This window comes from Dendrobates tinctorius, unplaced genomic scaffold (genome assembly GCF_039654945.1).
Source record: "Dendrobates tinctorius isolate UK_male_01 unplaced genomic scaffold, ASM3965494v1 ptg000250l, whole genome shotgun sequence".
Lineage (NCBI taxonomy): Eukaryota > Metazoa > Chordata > Amphibia > Anura > Dendrobatidae > Dendrobates > Dendrobates tinctorius.
Window position 1 is genome coordinate 24,913,043 of NW_027361917.1, and position 21,947 is coordinate 24,934,989.

A 21,947-nucleotide genomic window follows, 5' to 3' on the forward strand; every position below is an offset into this window, starting at 1 on the left:
TGGTGTGAACAGCGTCCGACATGACAGTACCCCGTCTTCTACGAGGGACCCCAGGGCCCTCAAGACTCATAGGACCCGGCTTGTCCGGATGACGGCGGTGAAAGGAACTGACCAGCCGCTCCGCATGTATGTCTGAGGCTGGAACCCAAGACCTCTCCTCCGGACCATACCCCCGCCAGTGCACCAAATACTGAAGAGTACGGCGCAGTACTCGAGAGTCCACCACTTTGGAGACTTCAAACTCTAAATTGCCATCCACCATGACTGGAGGTGGCATCGGCGTCGTGTCCACAGAGCCTACCACCTTTTTCAATAAAGACCTGTGAAACACGTTGTGTATCTTGTATACCGCAGGAAGCTCCAACCGAAAAGCAACCGGGTTTATGATGGCAGCAACCTTAAAAGGGCCAATAAACCTTGGACCCAATTTCAATGATGGAATTTTGAGTTTTATGTTTTTAGTAGCTAACCACACCCAATCACCCACACACAGGTCCGGACCTGGCACGCGTCTAGAGTCAGCCACACGTTTGTATCTTGCACTCATGCTCAGCAATCGCTGTTTCACACTCCTCCAGACCGATGATAGTTGAACTCCTAACCGGTCCTCCTCTGGGACGCCCCCAGAGCCCCCCTGATGCAAGGTACAAAATTGAGGATGGTGCCCATAAACACAAAAGAACGGAGACTCTCCCGATGATTCTTGGCGGTGATTATTTAATGCGAACTCGGCCAAGGGAAGGAACGTCGACCACTCCTCTTGGTTGTCAGACACAAAACATCGCAAATACTGCTCCAGATTTTGGTTCATGCGCTCAGTTTGACCATTTGACTGCGGATGAAATGCCGACGAATGAGACAACTTGATCCCCAATCGTGAGCAAAAAGCTTTCCAAAACTTTGCCACAAACTGGGTACCCCTATCAGACACTATGTCCGACGGAACTCCGTGCAGTCTGACCACCTCCTGCACAAAGACCTGAGCCAACGTCTTCGCGTTGGGCAAGGAAGGCAACGACACAAAATGCGCCATCTTCGAAAATCGATCAACCACCACCAGGATGACCGTGTTCCCCGCCGAGGCAGGCAAGTCTGTGATAAAGTCCATGGAGATTTCTGTCCATGGCCTACTAGGTATCCCCAGAGGCTGTAGAGTGCCAGCAGGACGGGTTCTGGGCGACTTGGCCCTGGCGCACGTGATGCAAGCTGTCACGTAGGAAACCACATCCTGCCGGATTTTTGGCCACCAGAAGCGGCGCGATACCAGTTCCAAGGTGCCCCTAACCCCTGGATGACCGGCCAGGACCGAGTCGTGGTGTTCCCCCAACACTTTAAGACGAAGATGAAGGGGTACGAACAACTTATTAGCGGGAAGTCCTGGTGGTACCTCCTCCTGGGCCTCGGCAATCTCCGCCTCTACCTCAGTCGTGAGAGCCGAAACCACTACACCTTCCTGGAGGATGGGTACCGGCTCTTCCCGAGGTTCTCCCCCCGGAAAACACCTGGACAAGGCATCCGCCTTGGTGTTTTTCGCCCCAGGACGGTAAGTCACCAGAAAGTTAAAACGTGTAAAAAACAATGCCCAGCGAGCCTGCCTGGGAGACAGACGCTTGGCCGACTCCAGATAGAGCAGGTTTTTATGGTCGGTGATGACTGTGACCTGGTGAGCTGCCCCCTCCAAGAAGTGTCGCCATTCCTCAAAAGCCAATTTGATGGCCAACAACTCCCTGTTGCCGATGTCGTAATTCCGTTCGGCCGGCGACAGCTTCTTGGAGAAGTAGGCGCATGGACGCAAATTGCTCAAGGACGAGCCCTGTGACAGTACTGCCCCCACTCCCACCTCAGACGCATCGACCTCCACCGTAAAAGGTTTAGATACGTCCGGTTGCACCAGAATGGGGGCTGAAGCAAAACGGTTCTTCAGAAGCTCAAATGCACGCACCGCATCCTCAGACCAGATAGCGAGATTGGTACCTTTTTTCGTCATGTCCGTGAGCGGTTTGGCTATAGTAGAGAAATTCTTAATAAACTTCCTATAATAGTTGGCAAACCCAAGGAACCGCTGGAGCGCCTTTAGATTACCAGGCCGTTCCCATCGCAGCACCGCTTGCACCTTCGCGGCATCCATTTTAAACCCTGCGGCGGACACAATATATCCCAAAAAAGGCAACTCTTGAACAAAAAACACGCATTTTTCAAGCTTAGCATAGAGCTTATTCTCACGGAGCAGCTGTAACACCTGCCTGACATGCTCTAAATGAGTGTCCTGGTCGCTCGAATAAATAAGGATATCATCCAGGTACACAATCACAAATTTCCCCAGCAAATGAGCAAATACATCATTTATGAAATGTTGGAACACAGCAGGCGCGGTTGTCAACCCAAATGGCATAACTAGGCTTTCAAAATGACCCTCAGGGGTATTAAATGCCGTCTTCCACTCATCCCCCTGACGGACCCTTATGAGGTTATATGCCCCCCTGAGGTCAAGTTTGGAAAACCACTTCGCACCAGCCACCTGGTTGAACAAATCAGGGATCAGAGGCATCGGGTAGGGATCACGGACCGTAATCTGGTTTAACTCCCGGAAATCCAGACACGGGCGTAACCCCCCATCTTTCTTCTTAATAAAGAAAAACCCCGCTGCTACAGGTGAGGATGAAGGCCGGATGTGCCCTTTACTTAAACTCTCCGCAATGTAGTCCTTAAGAGCTTGTCTCTCCGGACCAGAAATACTAAACATCCTCGCCTTAGGCAATTTAGCCCCGGGTTTTAACCTAATTTGACAGTCATAGGCTCGATGTGGAGGTAGTTCTGAGCAACCCCTCTCAGAGAATACGTCCGCAAAATCCAGCAATGCCTCCGGAAGGCTGGACTTCACGGCGGACACACATGTGGCCAAGCAATTTTCCTGGCAGAAACTGCTCCACTGGACTATGTCCTGGGTTCTCCAGTCAATCACCGGGTTGTGCTTAGACAACCATGGGAAACCCAGGACTATTTGTGCTGGGAGATTATTGAGTACCTTACATGTAACCCACTCAGAATGTAGGACCCCAATGTGGAGTTTAACCTCAGCTACAAACTCAGTAATCTCCCCCTGTGGGAGGGGAGCGGCATTAATGGTAACCACGCGAATAGGATGAGGGAGTTTTTCGATCTTGAAACCTGCCATGCGTGCAAACTCCTCATCCATGAGATTGGTGGCTGAACCGCTATCCACAAACACTGATATTGGTAGCTCTCTGCCCGCAATAATAACCCTGGCAGGGAGCATACATTGAGATACCATCATGGAGGATATGCATACGCTCAGTTGGGCCTCCTCCATACCCTCTGAGCTTACCAGTTTTCCGCCGGTGCGACTTTCTTTGGTAGCACAGGACAAGCATTTACATAATGATCTCTTTTACCACAGTAAAAACATGCTCCATGCTTCCTGAACCCAGGAACGCGACGCTGCACATGTGATACCCCAGCGATTTGCATAGGTTCCGTGGGCTCACCTGCAGCAACCACACTGGCACCCCTGATTTCCCCCAGAGGCAGCGTCTCCTGCGCCCCTTGACGCAAACGGCGATCAATACGGATAACCAAACTCATGGCAGATTCTAACGAAGCAGGAGTCTCATACATCAGGAGGGCCTGTTTAACTCTTTCTGAGACCCCATGAATAAACTGACTCCGCAGCGCTGGGTCGTTCCACTGTGTGTCTACTGCCCAACGGCGAAATTCTGAACAATAGTCTTCCGCCATATGTTCCCCCTGACGGAGGGCGCGGATCTTATATTCTGCTAAAGCCAATCTGTCGGGGTCATCATAAATGAGCCCGAGTGCTGAAAAAACATTCTCAACCGAATGAAATGTAGCAGAGTCGCCTGGTAAGGAAAACGCCCATGCTTGGGGGTCCCCACTCAGTAATGATAACACCAGACCCACCCGCTGAGCCTCATTACCTGAGGAGACAGGGCGCATGCGAAAGTATAACTTGCAGGCCTCCCGAAAGATGACAAATTTGCTGCGTTCCCCAGAAAATCGTTCAGGCAGCGGAATCTTAGGCTCTGCACCTGCACCAGCAGAAGCCGCCTGCACATTAGCTACAACCAGGCCCTGCTGCTGAACTGCCCCCTTCAACTCGGTGACCTGTACGGACAGCGCCGCCAACTGGCGGTTTATGGAAGTCATGGAATCCATGGAAAAATGTTGGGCCGATTATAATGTTATGCGAGGCTTAGGTCGAAGGAGGCTGACAAAACCCGGGCCCCTGCGGAGTCCCTCAAACTAGGGAAAACCCTGTCTGACCCTCAACCCAGGGTTTTTGCTAAAGGTGCAAATGCCTGAGCCTCCAGCCTCTCCTTATCTCCTGCTCAGCCCTAAGCTGAACCCTCCACCCTCCACCCAGTGAGTTGTCAAACCACCAAAACCCACACAGTAATGACAGACAGGGAGAACTCAAACCACACCGCGCCGCAACCACACAGGACAATACTATAATGTGAACAGGGCAAAACAAAGCACAAATATAGGAAGACGAAAAGGTAACAACGGATCATACGACACCAGCTATGAATTTCTCTCTCCAACACCTCCACTCCAGACCGGAACCACTTGGCACAAAACACAAGCTATAATCGGCGACGCCCACAGGCCAGCACGACTATTTAAAGACCGTGGGCGTGACCAAACATCCCACCTGATTTCCAGCTAGATTAACCCCAGATAACCTGAGTAAAATCAAGCCGGCGCCACTGAGGCTATAGTGGACGGAGATGGAACTACCGCTGCCTGCCGGACGCTGTGGTGTGAACAGCGTCCGACATGACACAACCCAAGGAATTGACGTACCTCATGGAGGTTGCTGGGCTTCTGCCAGTCCCGTATGACAGTGACTTTGTCAGGATCCGGTGCCACACCTTCTGCACTCACTACATGACCAAGGTGCTGAACCTTGGGCTTCAGGAGGTGGCATTTGGATGGCTTCACCTTCAGGCCAAAGTTGGACAAGGCTTCAAACACCTCAGCCAGGTGCTTCAGATGGTCTTCATAAGTCTTGGAGAAAACAATGACATCATCAAGGTATAACAGAACTATCTCAAAGTTCTTGTGTCCAAGACAGCACTCCATTAGCCATTGAAATGTCCCAGGGGCGGTGCAGAGCCCGAACGGCATGTAGTTGAACTCGCAGAGACCCATTGGGGTGGTGAACGCTGTTTTCTCCTTGCCTGCCTCTGCCACGGGAACCTGCCAATACCCACTAGTGAGATCTAAGGTGGAAAAATAGTTAACAGTTTTAAGTGCAGCTAATGACTCTTCAATTCTGGGTAATGGGTAGGCATCCTTATGTGTAATGCTGTTAATTTTTCTGTAATCAACACACATTCTCATGGTACCATCTTTCTTTTTCACAAATACTATTGGGGCCGCCCAGGGGCTACAACTGTCTCTGATCGCCCCAGCTTCCTTCATTTCCCGCAACATACTTTTGGCACATTGATAAAGTGTTGGGGGTATAGGCCGGTACCTTTCTTTAATGGGTGGATGATCTCCAGTGGGGATATGGTGTTGAACCCCTTTTGCCTTCCCAAAGTCTAGGGGGTGTTTACTGAATACCGGCTCATACTCCTGAGTCGCTCAGTAAATCCCACTCTTTTGGTATGAAGGGGTGGAGTCAGTTCCCACATGCAGCTGCTGACACCACTCCTCCAGCTGCTTTTCAGAGCCATTGTCCTCCACCTGGTCGGATGAGACCAAGGGCTCAGCTGCCCATATTGCGCTGTTACTGACAGTAAGCAGCTTAGCAACTGTGGCATACCGAGGTATTGTGGCCTCCTCCTCCCCACAATTCAAGAGGCGTAGAGGTACTCTCCCTTTGCGGACATCAACTACCCCTCTGGCTGTCAGGACAGTGGGCCGGCTATCAGAGTATACTGGCTCTACCAATGCTTGGTAATATTTTCCTCTGAGGCCTATGGCTGCCCGACACCAAATTAACATTTCACATCTGGGAGGTATTGCAATGGTGAAAGAATCACTCACTCTGACGCTACCAATTTCTCCGCCAGACAGTTCTACCTGCTGTCTTTCCATCAGGGCCTTGGTCTCCTTCTGCAGGACTCGTTGTTCACGGGAACCAGCAGTCTCAGCTACCTGTTGCAACAAAATAATAACCTCGGCAAGACAATTTTCAATCACATTAGTACCTAAGGTCATCATTGGATTACATTCTCGTCGATCAATATCTACAGCTATCAGACCTTGAGATTTTAACTCTACTCGCCCCACTTTAATGGTAATATCTTTACATCCTACTTGCGGCAAAGACTGACCATTGCTGGCAACTACTGTGAGTTCATCACTTGGGCCGCGAGTAAGTTCAGAGTCAGCCCAATGCCGCTTGTAAAGGATATATGGCATAGTTGTCACCTGAGAGCCAGTGTCCAGCAAAGCGTTCATGGGGATGCCGTCAATCACCACTGGGAGGACCAGTCGCCCTCCAACATACTTGGCTCGCCAGTTCTTTGGGCCTTGTGGTCTTACTCCTGGGGGTTGGCCCTCTGCCCCAGGGGTTGCTCATTTAAATAACAGAACCTTGCAATGTGGCCTGCCTTGTTGCAGTGACGACAGATGGGACGTCCGTTCTGGTCATAGCGATCGTAGTCTCTCCCTCGGGATCCTCTTCTTCCATAGCCACGGGACATCCTCTGGACTGGAGGCCAGCTGGATCTTCTCCTTAGATGACACCTGCATGGACTGCACAGTTTTGGCAAGTGCAGCCATACTTTTGGCCAGCTCTTGGACCTGAAGGCGCAGTTCTGTAGATGGAGCATCATCCAGAGTCTGTGCGTCAGCCCCCACAGGGCTGGGAGGGAAAGATGTTGCTTCTTGGTGGTATGTGATCGCTGGGCGCATAGGGGGCACTGGACGGCTGACATTTGGTTCATGCAGCACCCGAATAGCCCTGTCCTTGAAGTCTGCAAAGTCTATGTCAGGATTTTGTAGGGCTATGATGCGCAGCTGTGCTCTGTGGGTATTGGATAGGAGTCCCTCAATAAATTGCTCCTTTAACAGTCTGTCTCCATTTTTCACACTGTCTGGATCAATCTGCTTGATAGCTCGCAGCGCCTCCTGCAGGTTAAGAGCATAGTCCCGTATACTGTCTTGCACTCTTTGCTTACACCCAAAGAATATCATCTTTATTTCAGCTGAAGTACAGGTGTCAAAGGTGCTTCTTAGCTTAGCCAGAATCTTTTTAACAGTCTCTTTATCAGTGTCCTGCCAGGCTTTTACTTCCCTTTGTGCTGCACCAGTTAGCTGCCCAATAAGGATGTTCACTTTTTGGTTTTCAGACAGAGGATACACCTCAAACAAACTGCACAGTCTCTCTTTAAATTCACTCAGGGTATGTGACTCCCCTGAATACTGCAGTAGCCAGGCCGCTCACGGGATATAGGGCATGGACAGCGGCATTATGGGGACCGCTGCGGTGGGTGCTGATTCTTGCGGTGCTGTGGAGGCAGCGGCGCTATGGAAGCCACAGCTGCACTGGGCCCTGCAGCTTGTGGCACTGTGGGGTTTGCGGTGGCATCCGCCGCTGCGTCTGTTCTTGCTTCAGACATTCTTTTCCCCCCCTAGTTAACGTTTGGCCAGGCCCTGGGTTGTGCTGGCTTACCGGCTGCCACTCCACCGGCTGGACGATCGGGGGACGCCGGGACTGCAGGCCTCGGCTTCTCACTTCTCGCGCGCTGGCTTCTTCCCGTGCAGCACTTCACTTTTCGCGCTTTTTGGCTGGCTCCGCCAACAACGGCCCGCCCCTTTTGTTTCCTGTGTGCGCCAAGCAGTGGGGTAATGGCGGCAATTGCGCAAACAGTCTATGGCACACAACATAGTCTCTGGCACACAGGACCCGGGGACACCGGGCTCCGTTAATCCTGTTCGTGACGCCAAAATGGGTCACCCTCCCAGGGCTGTGGGGTACTCAGTACCGGGCCGGTCTCTCAGAGGGGAATGTCACAGCAGCGGTGACCCGGTCCGTGGCCCTGGGTGCACCCATGTAAAAGGGATTAAGTGATGGAATAAAGTTTATGAGTGAATGATTCATGATGCCACCTGTGGTGTTCGGCAATGAAGATGTTAAGCCGACGCTGCGGACTGATCCTCTGGGACAGATGGTGGGGTGCAGTAATGATGGTGTAGCCCTCCACAGGCAGGGCTGTAGTCCCAGGGCAGAGTAGATGAAGAGGGTAGGTGTTGAGGAAGAGGGTGTAGTGTTTGGCACAGAGATGTAGCAGTGCTGGAGAGTTTGCAGGAAGAAGGCAAGGACACAACAGGGTGCAGTTTCTTTACCTTTACTTTGCTTGGCAAATGCAGTCCAGGGTCCAGATTGCAGATGGCACAGGAGCTGGCTAGCCTGGAAGCAGCTTAGAAATCTCTCTAGGCAGATGGGTTGTGTAGTCACCTTCCTAGCGCTTAGTTTTAGGGACTTGCAGTACTGTGTTACACTGAAGTTCCACTTGCTTATCCTCTTTAGAACTCCCTCGTATGACAGACAGCTGTAGCCTTCTTCTTCTGGCTCACATGTCGCTGTTGTGCCTCCGAGTCTTAAGTGGGAATAGAGCATTTACAGCTTCCTATTCCTCCGGTTTCTGTTGCAGGACCATCAGTGTTGTGACATCGGCGGCCGTACCCGCCGATGCCCCTTTAGCGGCGGTGCCCGCCGCAGCTTCCTCTCACCTGCCTCCCCCTGCTCGCGCGTCCTTCCGCGCTGCTTGCCGCTCTGCTGCGGGTAACCGCGCCGGCCTTAGGCCGCGCGCGCGCGTTCCTCCGGCCTCTGTTGGCAGGGGGCGTCGCTAGGGGAGGGTCTGTAGGGCGCACTTCCGGTCTCCGCATATATCAGGCGCCCGCTCCATTCTGAGGGCGCCTGATGATTGTTTGTGACTCGCAGCACCCATCGGCCTCACCTTTTTCAGTGTTCCCTGCCTATCCTTGTTGCTCCGTTGTCTGCCCTGTTCCTGGTCCTTGTCCGTCAGCCTGTCTCCTTCCGTGGTCCTCCCTGTACCTTTCCTGTAGTCTTCCTGCCATCACCTTCTGCCTTCCTCCCCGCTACTCCTGCTCTGTCTGCCAGTCCTCCGAGTCGTCCCTGCTGGCTCCGGCTGTCGCGGTTCCGCCCCCTGTGGTCCTGCCCCTAACGATCCCTGTACAGGGGTCGGTCTTCACCAGGTGCGCTCGGCCCAGGGGCTCCGGATCCGCGATCCAGGGGGTCCACTCTTGGACGTATTGCCAGAGGCGTCACAGTATCATCAGGCCATGGATCCCGCCGGTGCCGCTGCCACCACACAAAAGGAATTACTTTTCCTTCGTGAAAATCAGAGCCGGATAATGTCCTTTATGAAGTCTATGGACACCCGGTTGTCCGCCCTGCAGACCTCTGACCCCGGACACGCTCCCCTCTTAGTCAGCCTTCAGCAGGAGCTCGCGCAGCAGCGCGACGCCCAATCCCACATCTTGGGTTACATGGCATCCGTGGATGACCGATTACAGGCCCTGCAATCCTCTGCTGCCGCTGCAACTTCCTCCCCGGATGTAGCCTCTACCCCGGCTCCCCGTCTGGGCAAACCCCCCAGGTACAGTGGAGATCCCAAGTTATGCCGGGGCTTTTTAAATCAATGCAGGCTACATTTTGAGCTTGCCCCCCTTCAGTACCCCACTGACCGCGCCAAGGTGGCGTTCGTTGTGTCCCATCTCGAGGGTGAGGCCCTGTCCTGGGTAAACCCCTTATGGGAGAGAGATGATCCCGTCGTGTTAAGCATACAGACCTTCTTAGAAACCTTTCGCAAGGTATTCGATGAACCGGGTCGCTTAGCGTCCTCCACTGAGGCCCTTTTTAACCTCCGCCAGGGTTCCCTCACAGTGGGGCAATATGCCATCCGCTTCCGGACCCTCGCTTCTGAGTTGGGGTGGAACAATGAGGCTCTGGTAGGAGCCTTTTGGAGAGGCCTCTCCAGTAAGATCAAGGATGAGCTTGCCGGGCGTGACACTCCCACCACTCTGGAGGACCTTATTTCGCTAGCCACTCGCATAGACCTCCGCTTTCAGGAGCGCGCTCGAGAGGCAGTCGGAGAGAGGAGGTCCTTTAGGCTGTATCAGGCCCCTGTCCCCCGTTTCCCGGTATCTCCCGTTAGCACCGCTCCTGAGCCTATGCAGGTCGATCGTGTCAGGCTGTCCGAGCAACGCCGCAGGGAGAGGATGACCAAGGGTCTCTGCCTGTACTGTGGGGGTGCCAACCATTTTGTGCGTACTTGTCCGGAGAAGCCAGAGAGATCGGGAAATGCCTCCACCTAGGTCAGGTAAGAGAGGACCCCCTAGGTGATCAAAATTCCTCTCTTCCCCTTACCCTTTCTGCTTTGCTAATTACAGGTCGGGGGCGTGGATCTGTGGAGGCGTATGTGGACTCGGGTGCTGCCGGTAATTTCATCCGCCAGGAGGAGGTTGATAAACTCCAGATTCCGGTGTTGGTATTGAAGAACCCTCGCGCTATTTCCTCCGTTGACGGTAAACCTTTACCCGGACTCATCACCATGGTTACCGCCGAAGTAGACCTTCAAATCGGAGCTCTCCACCTCGAGAAGATTGCCTTCTATGTCTTGCCACAACTAGCCCATGCTGTTCTCCTAGGGCTTCCCTGGCTCAGACGGCACGAGCCTGTGATTGACTGGCGCTCTGGGGAAGTTCTCCGTTGGGGGCACTCCTGCCAGGAGCACTGCCTACGGGCTCTCACGCGTCCCCGTCCATGCTTGAAGCCTGCCGACCTCCCGGGCCTACCCGCACCCTATCACACGTTTGCCGACGTGTTTAGCAAGAAGGAGGCGGATTCCTTACCCCCTCATCGCTCCTATGACTGCCCTATCGACCTAGTTCCTGGTGCCACTCCTCCCAGAGGGAGAACTTATCCTTTGTCCCCAGCAGAGACCTCGGCTATGTCGGAATATATACAGGAAAATCTGGCCAAGGGGTTCATCCGGAAGTCCTCGTCCCCTGCGGGCGCAGGCTTCTTCTTCGTCCGGAAGAAAGATGGGTCCCTGCGACCTTGTATTGATTACCGGGGCCTGAACAACATCACGGTTAAAAACCGGTACCCGCTCCCGCTGATTCCTGAACTCTTCGACCGGCTGAGGGGGGCCAGAATCTTCACGAAGTTGGATCTGCGGGGAGCTTACAACTTAGTCCGAATCCGAGCGGGGGACGAGTGGAAGACGGCCTTCAATACCCGGGACGGCCATTATGAATACTTGGTCATGCCGTTCGGTCTCTGCAATGCTCCAGCGGTGTTTCAGGAATTCGTAAATGAGGTGTTCCGAGACCTACTCTATTCCTGCGTGGTGGTGTATTTGGACGATATCCTCGTTTTCTCGACCGACCTCTCCTCCCATCGGAGAAGTGTACGCATGGTCCTGCAGCGCCTTCGAGAAAATCGTCTTTACGCCAAGATCGAGAAGTGCCTTTTTGAGCAAACAGCCTTACCCTTCTTGGGGTATATCATCACGGAGTCCGGTCTTAGGATGGATCCGGAGAAGCTGTCCGCGGTACTCCAGTGGCCTCGTCCAGTTGGCATAAAGGCCATCCAGCGTTTCCTCGGCTTCGCTAATTATTACCGGCAGTTTGTACCCCACTTCTCTACAGTCACCAAGCCCATTACGATCCTGACCCGTAAGGGGACGAAGCCTAACGTCTGGCCTTCTGAAGCCGAGGACGCCTTTCTGACCCTGAAGCGCTCGTTTGCCTCTGCTCCGATCTTACACCGTCCAGTGGCTAGTAGGCCCTTCATCCTGGAAGTTGACGCCTCCTCCACTGGAGCTGGGGCAGTTCTCTCCCAACAGGCTCCATCTGGACGTCTTGTCCCCTGCGGGTTCTTCTCCAAATCCTTTTCTCCCGCGGAGTGCAACTACTCCATTGGGGACCGGGAATTATTGGCCATTAAGATGGCGCTGGAGGAATGGCGATATCTGCTCGAGGGGGCAGTGCACCCCTTTACTATCTTCACGGACCACAAAAACCTGGCCTACTTGCAATCTGCCCAGAGACTCAACTCCAGACAAGCCAGGTGGGCTCTGTATTTTTCCCGTTTTGAGTTTAAGCTCCATTTCCGGCCCGGCAGTAAGAACATCAAAGCTGACGCGCTTTCCAGGTCTTTGCAGCCACCAGAGAAGGAGGAGGACCCATCTTATATCATCGAGCCGGCTAAAGTTATCTCCGTGGCTCCCGTGAGGTTCTCTGACCCCCCGCCTGGCAAGACCTTCGTTCCTCCAAACAAACGTCTGGAAGTACTGCGCTGGGGTCATTCTTCCAAGGTTGCTGGGCACGTTGGGATTAAGAAGACTCTTTTGCTTCTGTCCCGGTATTACTGGTGGCCCTCTCTCCACCAGGATGCAAAGGACTTTGTAGCCTCCTGCAGGACTTGTGCTCAGAACAAGATTCCAAGGACTCTGCCCTCCGGCCTCCTTCATCCGTTGCCTGTGCCAGAGGCTCCTTGGCAGCAAATCGCCATGGACTTCGTGACTGATCTGCCCCGCTCTGCAGGATGCACTACCATCTTGGTCGTCGCTGACCGCTTTTCCAAAATGGCCCATTTTATTCCCCTGGTCGGACTGCCATCTGCTCCAAAGTTGGCCGAAATCTTTATCCACCACGTGTTCCGGCTACATGGTCTCCCTCTGCGAATCGTGACCGATCGTGGGGTCCAGGTTACTTCCCGATTCTGGAGGGCCCTCTGTCGGCTCCTGGGCACGTCTCTCGACTTCTCCTCAGCGTATCATCCTCAAACCAACGGCCAAGTGGAACGGATTAACCAAATTCTGACCACCTACCTACGCCACTTTTCTAACGCCCATCAAGATAATTGGGTCTCTCTTCTTCCTTGGGCGGAATTCGCTCATAATAATCATTCCAGCGAATCAACGTCCAAGACACCGTTCTTTGTGGTAACTGGGCTAAATCCTGGGGTTCCATTGCCCTTTTCCGCATCATCCGGAGTTCCTGCAGCAGACACTCTCGCCAAGGAGTTTTCACAAATTTGGAAGGAGACCAGAGAGGCGCTCGAGCTGGCCAACGTCCGAATTAAGAGACACGCGGACAAAAGACGAAGGGATCTACCCCCGTACCAGCCCGGGGACAAAGTCTGGCTTTCTACCAAACATATCCGCCTGAAGGCCCCTGCTTACAAATTAAGTCCTCGGTACATCGGGCCTTTTGAAATACTTGGGCGCATTAACAAGGTAGCCTACAAATTGAGGTTGCCGGCGTCACTCCGGGTCCCTAACGCCTTCCATATCTCGCTCCTCAAACCTGTGGTCTTGAATCGGTTCCAACCAACCTCCATGTCTTCTCCCTCGCCAATTTGTTCTAACAATGTCTTTGAAGTAAAGGACATTCTGGCTATGAAAAGGGTCAAGGGTAAGACTCTTTTTCTTATCGACTGGAAGGGTTTTGGCCCAGAGGAGAGGTCCTGGGAGCCCCGAGAAAATGTCGATGCCCCCCTTATCATGAAAAGATTTCTGACCAGCCTCAGAAGGAGAGGGCATATGGGAGGGGGTACTGTGACATCGGCGGCCGTACCCGCCGATGCCCCTTTAGCGGCGGTGCCCGCCGCAGCTTCCTCTCACCTGCCTCCCCCTGCTCGCGCGTCCTTCCGCGCTGCTTGCCGCTCTGCTGCGGGTAACCGCGCCGGCCTTAGGCCGCGCGCGCGCGTTCCTCCGGCCTCTGTTGGCAGGGGGCGTCGCTAGGGGAGGGTCTGTAGGGCGCACTTCCGGTCTCCGCATATATCAGGCGCCCGCTCCATTCTGAGGGCGCCTGATGATTGTTTGTGACTCGCAGCACCCATCGGCCTCACCTTTTTCAGTGTTCCCTGCCTATCCTTGTTGCTCCGTTGTCTGCCCTGTTCCTGGTCCTTGTCCGTCAGCCTGTCTCCTTCCGTGGTCCTCCCTGTACCTTTCCTGTAGTCTTCCTGCCATCACCTTCTGCCTTCCTCCCCGCTACTCCTGCTCTGTCTGCCAGTCCTCCGAGTCGTCCCTGCTGGCTCCGGCTGTCGCGGTTCTGCCCCCTGTGGTCCTGCCCCTAACGATCCCTGTACAGGGGTCGGTCTTCACCAGGTGCGCTCGGCCCAGGGGCTCCGGATCCGCGATCCAGGGGGTCCACTCTTGGACGTATTGCCAGAGGCGTCACAAGTGTCCATACAGCCTTAGATACCGGGCTCCAGATCATGCGCTATAGCTGGGAATGAGCCTGAACTCTCTGCTCAATCCCCCAGCTCTTCTCCTCACGTCCACACATGTTGCCCTCCTCACACGACTCCTAATTCTCCCTTCCTGGCCCCCCAGAGAGTAGCTCTTCCCCCAGTTTTTGGGTTCAGAGCTCCCTCTGCTGGCCTGGAGTGGGAGCTGTGTTGTGTGTTTTGGTTAACTGCCAGAGACAGAGACACCCTTTATTGCTCCCAAGCATGACATCACACTCCCTAGGAGGAAGGTAATGCCACTGTGGCGATAATACTCCTGGGGGCGCCACACCTGTCCTGTGTGACACGACCAACAGGTCGGTACTGAAACAACAAGACGACACGTGACACTGTCCTGTGTGACAACAAGACGAGGGGAAGGGAAAACCAGACAGGGAAAGGAGAGGACAAAGCAAGGAGCAGAACCTAGGCAGAAGCACAGAGCGGGGTCAGAGAGAGAACAGAGCTAGCAGCGGAGCGTAGGCAGAAGCCCAGAGCCGGGTCAAGGGAGAACCTTGAGACTAGCGTGGAAATGTGCAAGAGAGCACCATAGGACAGAGTACGGAAAACCAGGCAGAGACAAGAAACATGAGAAGTACTACAAGGCTCAGAATAGCAAAGACTAGACATGGCGAAACAGGCTAAGGCAGAGAACAGCGGAAGTACTACAAGGCAAAGCAAGGCAAGGACAAACATGGCACGAGAGACAACACAAGACATGGCACGAGACAAGAGGCAGAGTACAAGCACAGAGCGTGTGCAGAGACGCACTACAGGGCAGAGTGCAGGGGCACAGAATACAGGGAGCGACCGAGCAGACCAAACAGCCATGCAGGGAAGCAACACAATAATCAGGCCCTGACCATAGGGAGGGGCGGTCTGATATAGCTCCATAGCACCTGTAGTTCCGTGTCAGGATCATGGAAGGACTTCCGGTTCAGATCCTCCAGGATCATAGAGAGCATCACTAGAACAGCCTGGGTAGAACCATAGAAAATGTCACATGATCAGGGGTTTCCAGGAATACAGCAGATTGCAGAACCAGAGCAGAGCTGGAACATAGGAAAGGTCAGATGATCAGGGGTTTCCAGGAATACAGTGGATTGCAGAGTCAGACAGAGACGGATGGTTACCCAGCAACAGCGTGCAGCAATGAGGTAAGGCGCACGTGCATACTGCTCCAGGCAACTTGCAGCATAACAGACATGGCGGACATGGCGGACATGACATACACATTTGGTATCGCCGAGTCCGGAATGATTTGACCTATGGAACTGTCCCACTAGTTAACCCCTTTAGTGAACACCATAAAAAATAAATAAAAACAAGGCAAAAAAGCAATGCTTTATCATCATACCGATAAACAAAAAGTGGAATAAAACGCAATCAAAAAGTTGAATATAAATAAGCATGGCACAAGTGAAAATGCCATCTTGTCCCGCAAAAAAACAAGGCATCATACAGCTTCATCAGTGGAAAAATCAAAAAGTTATCGTTCTCAGAATAAAGCGATGCAAAAATAATTATTTTTTCTATAAAATAGTTTTTTATTGTGTAAAAGCGCCAAAAAACATGCAAAAAGATATAAATGTGGTATCATTGCAATCGTACTGACTCAAAGAGTCTTGAGGGAGGGGAAGAGTCTTGAGGAGATCATTTGCATATTCCCAGTGCCTTCTGGGATAAGTGAAGAGTCTCCGCGAGCTCAACGATCACTGGGTTTTGGCCGTTGCAGCTGAAAAGAGGAAATCGGAGAAACCAGGGGAAGAGTCTTGAGGAGATCATTTGCATATTCCCAGTGCCTTCTGGGATAAGTGAAGAGTCTCCGCGAGCTCAACGATCACTGGGTTTTGGCCGTTGCAGCTGAAAAGAGGAAATCGGAGAAACCAGGGGAAGAGTCTTGAGGAGATCATTTGCATATTCCCAGTGCCTTCTGGGATAAGTGAAGAGTCTCCGCGAGCTCAACGATCACTGGGTTTTGGCCGTTGCAGCTGAAAAGAGGAAATCGGAGAAACCAGGGGAAGAGTCTTGAGGAGATCATTTGCATATTCCCAGTGCCTTCTGGGATAAGTGAAGAGTCTCCGCGAGCTCAACGATCACTGGGTTTTGGCCGTTGCAGCTGAAAAGAGGAAATCGGAGAAACCAGGGGAAGAGTCTTGAGGAGATCATTTGCATATTCCCAGTGCCTTCTGGGATAAGTGAAGAGTCTCCGCGAGCTCAACGATCACTGGGTTTTGGCCGTTGCAGCTGAAAAGAGGAAATCGGAGAAACCAGGGGAAGAGTCTTGAGGAGATCATTTGCATATTCCCAGTGCCTTCTGGGATAAGTGAAGAGTCTCCGCGAGCTCAACGATCACTGGGTTTTGGCCGTTGCAGCTGAAAAGAGGAAATCGGAGAAACCAGGGGAAGAGTCTTGAGGAGATCATTTGCATATTCCCAGTGCCTTCTGGGATAAGTGAAGAGTCTCCGCGAGCTCAACGATCACTGGGTTTTGGCCGTTGCAGCTGAAAAGAGGAAATCGGAGAAACCAGGGGAAGAGTCTTGAGGAGATCATTTGCATATTCCCAGTGCCTTCTGGGATAAGTGAAGAGTCTCCGCGAGCTCAACGATCACTGGGTTTTGGCCGTTGCAGCTGAAAAGAGGAAATCGGAGAAACCGCGCGCCGAATTTTGGCTCAACTTTCATCTTTTTAAGAAATCTCAAGATGGAAGAGGCCAGGAGCCATTTGGTGAGCTGCATTTCTTGCTACATGTTCACAGATTTACCAGTGGAAAAGCCAAACTTCACATGCCACAAATGCAAGCTTGTGACCCTGTTGGAGGAAAAGTTGCAAAATCTCGAATAGAGGTTAGCTACGTTGAAGATCATTAAGGAAGGTGAAGAGTTCTTGGACAAAGCAGAATTATCTCTTCATGTTACAGAAAGAGAAGAAATTCGAAGTGCACCTGAAGAAACAGAGGAATGGAGACATGTGACCCAGAGAAGCAGGAGGATCAGGAGGCAGTCAGCACCCATACTGCTCAGAAACCAGTACCAGGCTCTCACGCAGGAAAACGATGAAGAAATACATCAGGATAAGACTTTGCCAACAAACAGCAACCTTGTACGCCTTCAGAGTCCTCCTGGATGGAGAAAGAAAAATGTTGTGAAGAAGAAACGGAGAGTGGTGGTCATGGGGGATTCCCTGTTGAGAGGAACAGAGGCCGCTATCTGCAGACCGGATATAACTTCAAGAGAAATGTGCTGTCTTCCAGGTGCAAAAATTAAAGATGTGTCTGACAGGATATCAGGACTCTTCAGACCTACAGATGACTACCCATTCCTGCTACTACATGTGGGGACAAATGACACCGCAAGAAACGACCTGGAAACCATCTGCAGAGACTTTGAAGACTTAGGCAAGAAAGTGAAAGAACTGGGAGCGCAGGTGGTCTTCTCTTCCATCCTCCCAGTGGATGGCCATGGAACAAGGAGGTGGAATAAGATTCTGCAGGTGAACAACTGGCTACGTCGATGGTGCCGTCAGCAACGATTTGGATTTCTGGATCACGGAGTGAACTACTTATACGATGGACTACTTGCTAGAGATGGGGTGCACCTTACGAAGACTGGAAAGCAGGTATTTGGAAGCCGCCTTGCTACACTTGTAAGGAGAGCTTTAAACTAGAACAACATGGGAAGGGAAGCAAAAGACCAGAAAAAGCCATACACCTGACAAATGCTACTGAGAACTCTGCTATTAGAAGTGGAAAGGAAGAACAAAGACGAAAGAATCTAATTAAAAAAAATATTGGAGAAAGAGAAACCAATCACAAACTAAAATGTTTCTATACTAATGCACAAAGCATGGGCAACAAACAAGGAGAATTGGAACTACTAACACAGGAAAAGAAATATGATGTCATTGGAATCACTGAAACTTGGTGGGACAATACACATGATTGGAATACAAGACTAGAAGGATACAACTTATTTGCAAGAAACAGACTTGATAAACGAGGAGGGGGTGTCGCATTGTATGTTAGAAATGCGTATATCTGCACAGAGATTGAAGCTTCAGAGACTGGGAGTTCTGTGGAAACTGTTTGGGTAAGAATACAAGGACAGAACAATGGAAAGGACACCATTGTAGGCATTTACTACAGGCCGCCTGTGCAAGCTGAAGATATGGATGAACTCTTTATGCATCAAATGGCCAAGTTCTCCAAAAAATATGACATAGTTGTCATGGGAGATTTCAACTATCCAGACATTTGTTGGGAATCTCTCTCAGGCAAAACTAACAGGTCAAGGAAATTCTTATCCTCTCTTGCTGACAACTTTATCTTCCAAAAGGTAAAGGAGAAAACAAGGGGAACTGCTACCTTGGATCTAATCCTTATAAACAGGGAGGAAATGGTTGAGGAGGTAAAAGTGGCTGGGACCCTAGGAGGTAGCGACCATGCTATTTTAGAATTTTGGATAACTAGAGGCGGAAGACCTGTGAAGACTCAGACGTCAAGGTTAGATTTCAGAAAGGCAGATTTTAAGGGATTCAGAAAGAGAATTGGAGGGATCCAATGGCTGGATATCCTTAAAGACAAAAATGTCCAGGAAGGATGGGAAATCTTGAAAAATGAAATTCTCAAAGCACAGTTGTTAACAATTCCGAAAAGAGGGAAGAATAGGAAGCATTTAAGGAAACCAGGATGGATGAACACAGAACTTAAGCACATGCTAAAAAGGAAGCAAAAAATGTTTATAAAATGGAAAGAAGGAGGCATATCTAAAGAAGAGTATAATGCTGTCTGCAGAACCTGCAAGGCACAAATCAGATTAGCTAAAGCTGAAAATGAATTGAGGCTTGCAAGAGATGTCAAAAGCAATAATAAAGGATTTTGGGGATATGTCAAAAGTAAAAGAAAAGTCAAAGATGCTATAGGATTTTTACAGGATGAAAATGATGAAATGGTAAGACAGGATGTTGAGAAGGCTGAACTTTTAAATTCCTATTTTGCATCTGTTTTCTCTCAGAAAGGAAATGTAACATCAACTGTTATTCACTGTCCTATTAAGGGAATAGAAGAATCCAGGATATCTATAAACAGAAAGATAGTGAGGAAACACTTAGCTAACCTAAATGTATTCAAGTCTCCAGGTCCAGATGAATTACACCCCAGAGTACTGAAGGAGATAGCAGAAGAAATTTTTTAACCCCTCTCCATAATCTTTGAAAATTCTTGGAGAACAGGAGAAGTGCCAGAAGACTGGAGAAGAGCAAATGTTGTTCCTATCTTCAAAAAGGGGAAGAAGGTGGACCCAGGCAACTATAGGCCGGTGAGTCTGACTTCTATACCAGGAAAGATCTTTGAACAAATTATTAAACAACATGTATGTCAATACCTGGATAAGAATGAAGTGATCAAACAGAGTCAGCATGGGTTTGTAACTAATAAGTCATGTCAGACTAATTTAATTTCCTTCTATGATGGTATTACTGATTGGGTGGATCAAGGAAATGCTGTAGATATAGTATATCTTGACTTCAGCAAAGCATTTGACAAAGTCTCTCATACAATCCTTATTGAAAAAATGACTAAGTATGGAATGGACAAGGCAACTGTTAGGTGGATTCATAACTGGCTTAGTGATCGGACCCAAAGAGTGGTCGTAAATGGCTGCACATCCAGTTGGAAGAATGTCTCAAGTGGGGTACCACAGGGCTCTGTCCTGGGCCCTGTATTGTTCAACATCTTTATCAACGATTTAGATGAAGGAATTGAGGGTAAACTGATTAAATTTGCTGATGACACAAAGCTAGGAGGGATAGCTAATACTAGAGAAGAGAGAGAGAGGATTCAAAAAGATTTAAATAAACTGGAGAAGTGGGCAGCAACTAACAGAATGGTTTTTAACAGGGAGAAATGCAAAGTACTACATCTGGGCAATAAAAATGAAAAAAGCATATATAGAATGGGAGGAATAGGGCTAAGTGACAGCACATGTGAAAAAGACTTGGGTATACTAATAGATCACAGACTGAATATGAGTCAACAGTGTGATGCAGCAGCAAAAAAGGCAAATGCAATTCTAGGATGTATTAACAGAAGCATACAGTCTAGATCACGTGAAGTAATTATTTCCCTCTACTCCTCTTTGGTCAGACCTCATCTGGAATATTGTGTCCAATTTTGGGCACCACATTTTAAAAAAGACATCAACAAACTGGAGCAAGTTCAGAAAAGAGCAACCAGAATGGTGACCGGTCTGCAAACCCTGTCTTATGAGGAAAGGTTGCAGGATTTGGGAATGTTTAGTTTGCAAAAGAGAAGACTGAGAGGAGACTTAATAGCTGTCTACAAATATCTAAAGGGCTGTCACATTGTAGAAGGATCAACTTTATTCTCATTTGCACAAGGAAAGACTAGAAGCAATGGGATGAAGCTGAATGGGAGGAGACACAGATCAGATATTAGAAAAAACTTTTTGACAATTAGAGTGATCAATGAGTGGAACAGGCTGCCACGAGAAGTGGTGAGTTCTCCTTCAATGGAAGTCTTCAAACAGAGGCTGGACAGACATCTAACTGGGATGATTTAGCGAATCCTGCTTTGAGCAGGGGGTTGGACCAGATGGCCCAGGAGGTCCCTTCCAACTCTACGATTCTATGATTCTATGATTCTATGATTCTATGAAATAATAAAACTGCTTTATCACTTTAACCACAAGCGAAACGATAGAACCCCCCCTCATAAAATTCCTGAATTGCTGTTTTTTGTTTATTCTGCCTCCCAAAAATTATTATATTATTTTATTTTCATGGCTCAATGTTATAAACTTCTGTGAAGCACTTGGGGCTTCAAGGTGCTCACCACACAACTAAACACATTCCTTGAGGGGTCTAGTTTCCAAATTGGGGTCACTCACTTGTGGGGGGGTTTCCATTGTTTAGGCACATCATATCAGGTGCTCCCCAAATAGGACATGGCGTCCGCTAATGATTCCAGGAAATTTTACATTCAAAAAGTCAAATGAAGCTCCTTCCTTTCCAAGCCCTGCCGTGTACCCAAACAGTAGTTTTCTCCCTCATATGAGGTATTGGCATACTCAGGAGAAATTGCACAACAAATTGTATGGAGCAATTTCTCCTGTTACCCTTATGAAAATGCAAAATAAAAATTTGGGGCTAAAATAACATTTTTGTGGGAAAAATTTGTTTTTTTTTATTTTCATGGCTCTGTGAAGCACCTGGGGGTTTAACGTGCTCACCACACATGTAAATATATTCCTTGAGGCGTCTAGTTTCCAAAATGGTGTCACTTGTTGGGGGTTTCCACTGCTTAGGTACATCAGGGGCTCTCCAAATGGGACATGGTGTCTGCTAATTGTTCCAGCGAATTTTGCATTCAAAAAGTCAAATGGTTTTCTCCCTCATATGGAGTATTGGCATGCTCAGGAGAAATTGCACAACAAATTTTGTGGGCCATTTTTTCCTGTTACCCTTGTGAAGATAAAAAAAATAGGTCTAAAATTGCAAAATTTTTGCCAAATTTCCATTTTTTGTTTCACAAACGCAAGTCATATCAAAGAAATTTTACCACTAATATGGAGTACAATATGTCACAAAAAAACATTCTCAGAATCAGTGGGATCCATTTATGTGTTCCAGAGTTATTACCTCATAAGTGGCCAGAATTGTAAAAATT

The 21,947-nt window shown here is 50.0% G+C and overlaps 1 protein-coding gene across 1 annotated transcript in view; it reads right to left on the reverse strand.

The window, feature by feature from the left end:
* The window catches only part of LOC141063482 (uncharacterized), a 64,412-nt gene that overhangs the window by 42,057 nt on the left and 408 nt on the right, over positions 1-21,947 (reverse strand). The window lies entirely within an intron of this gene.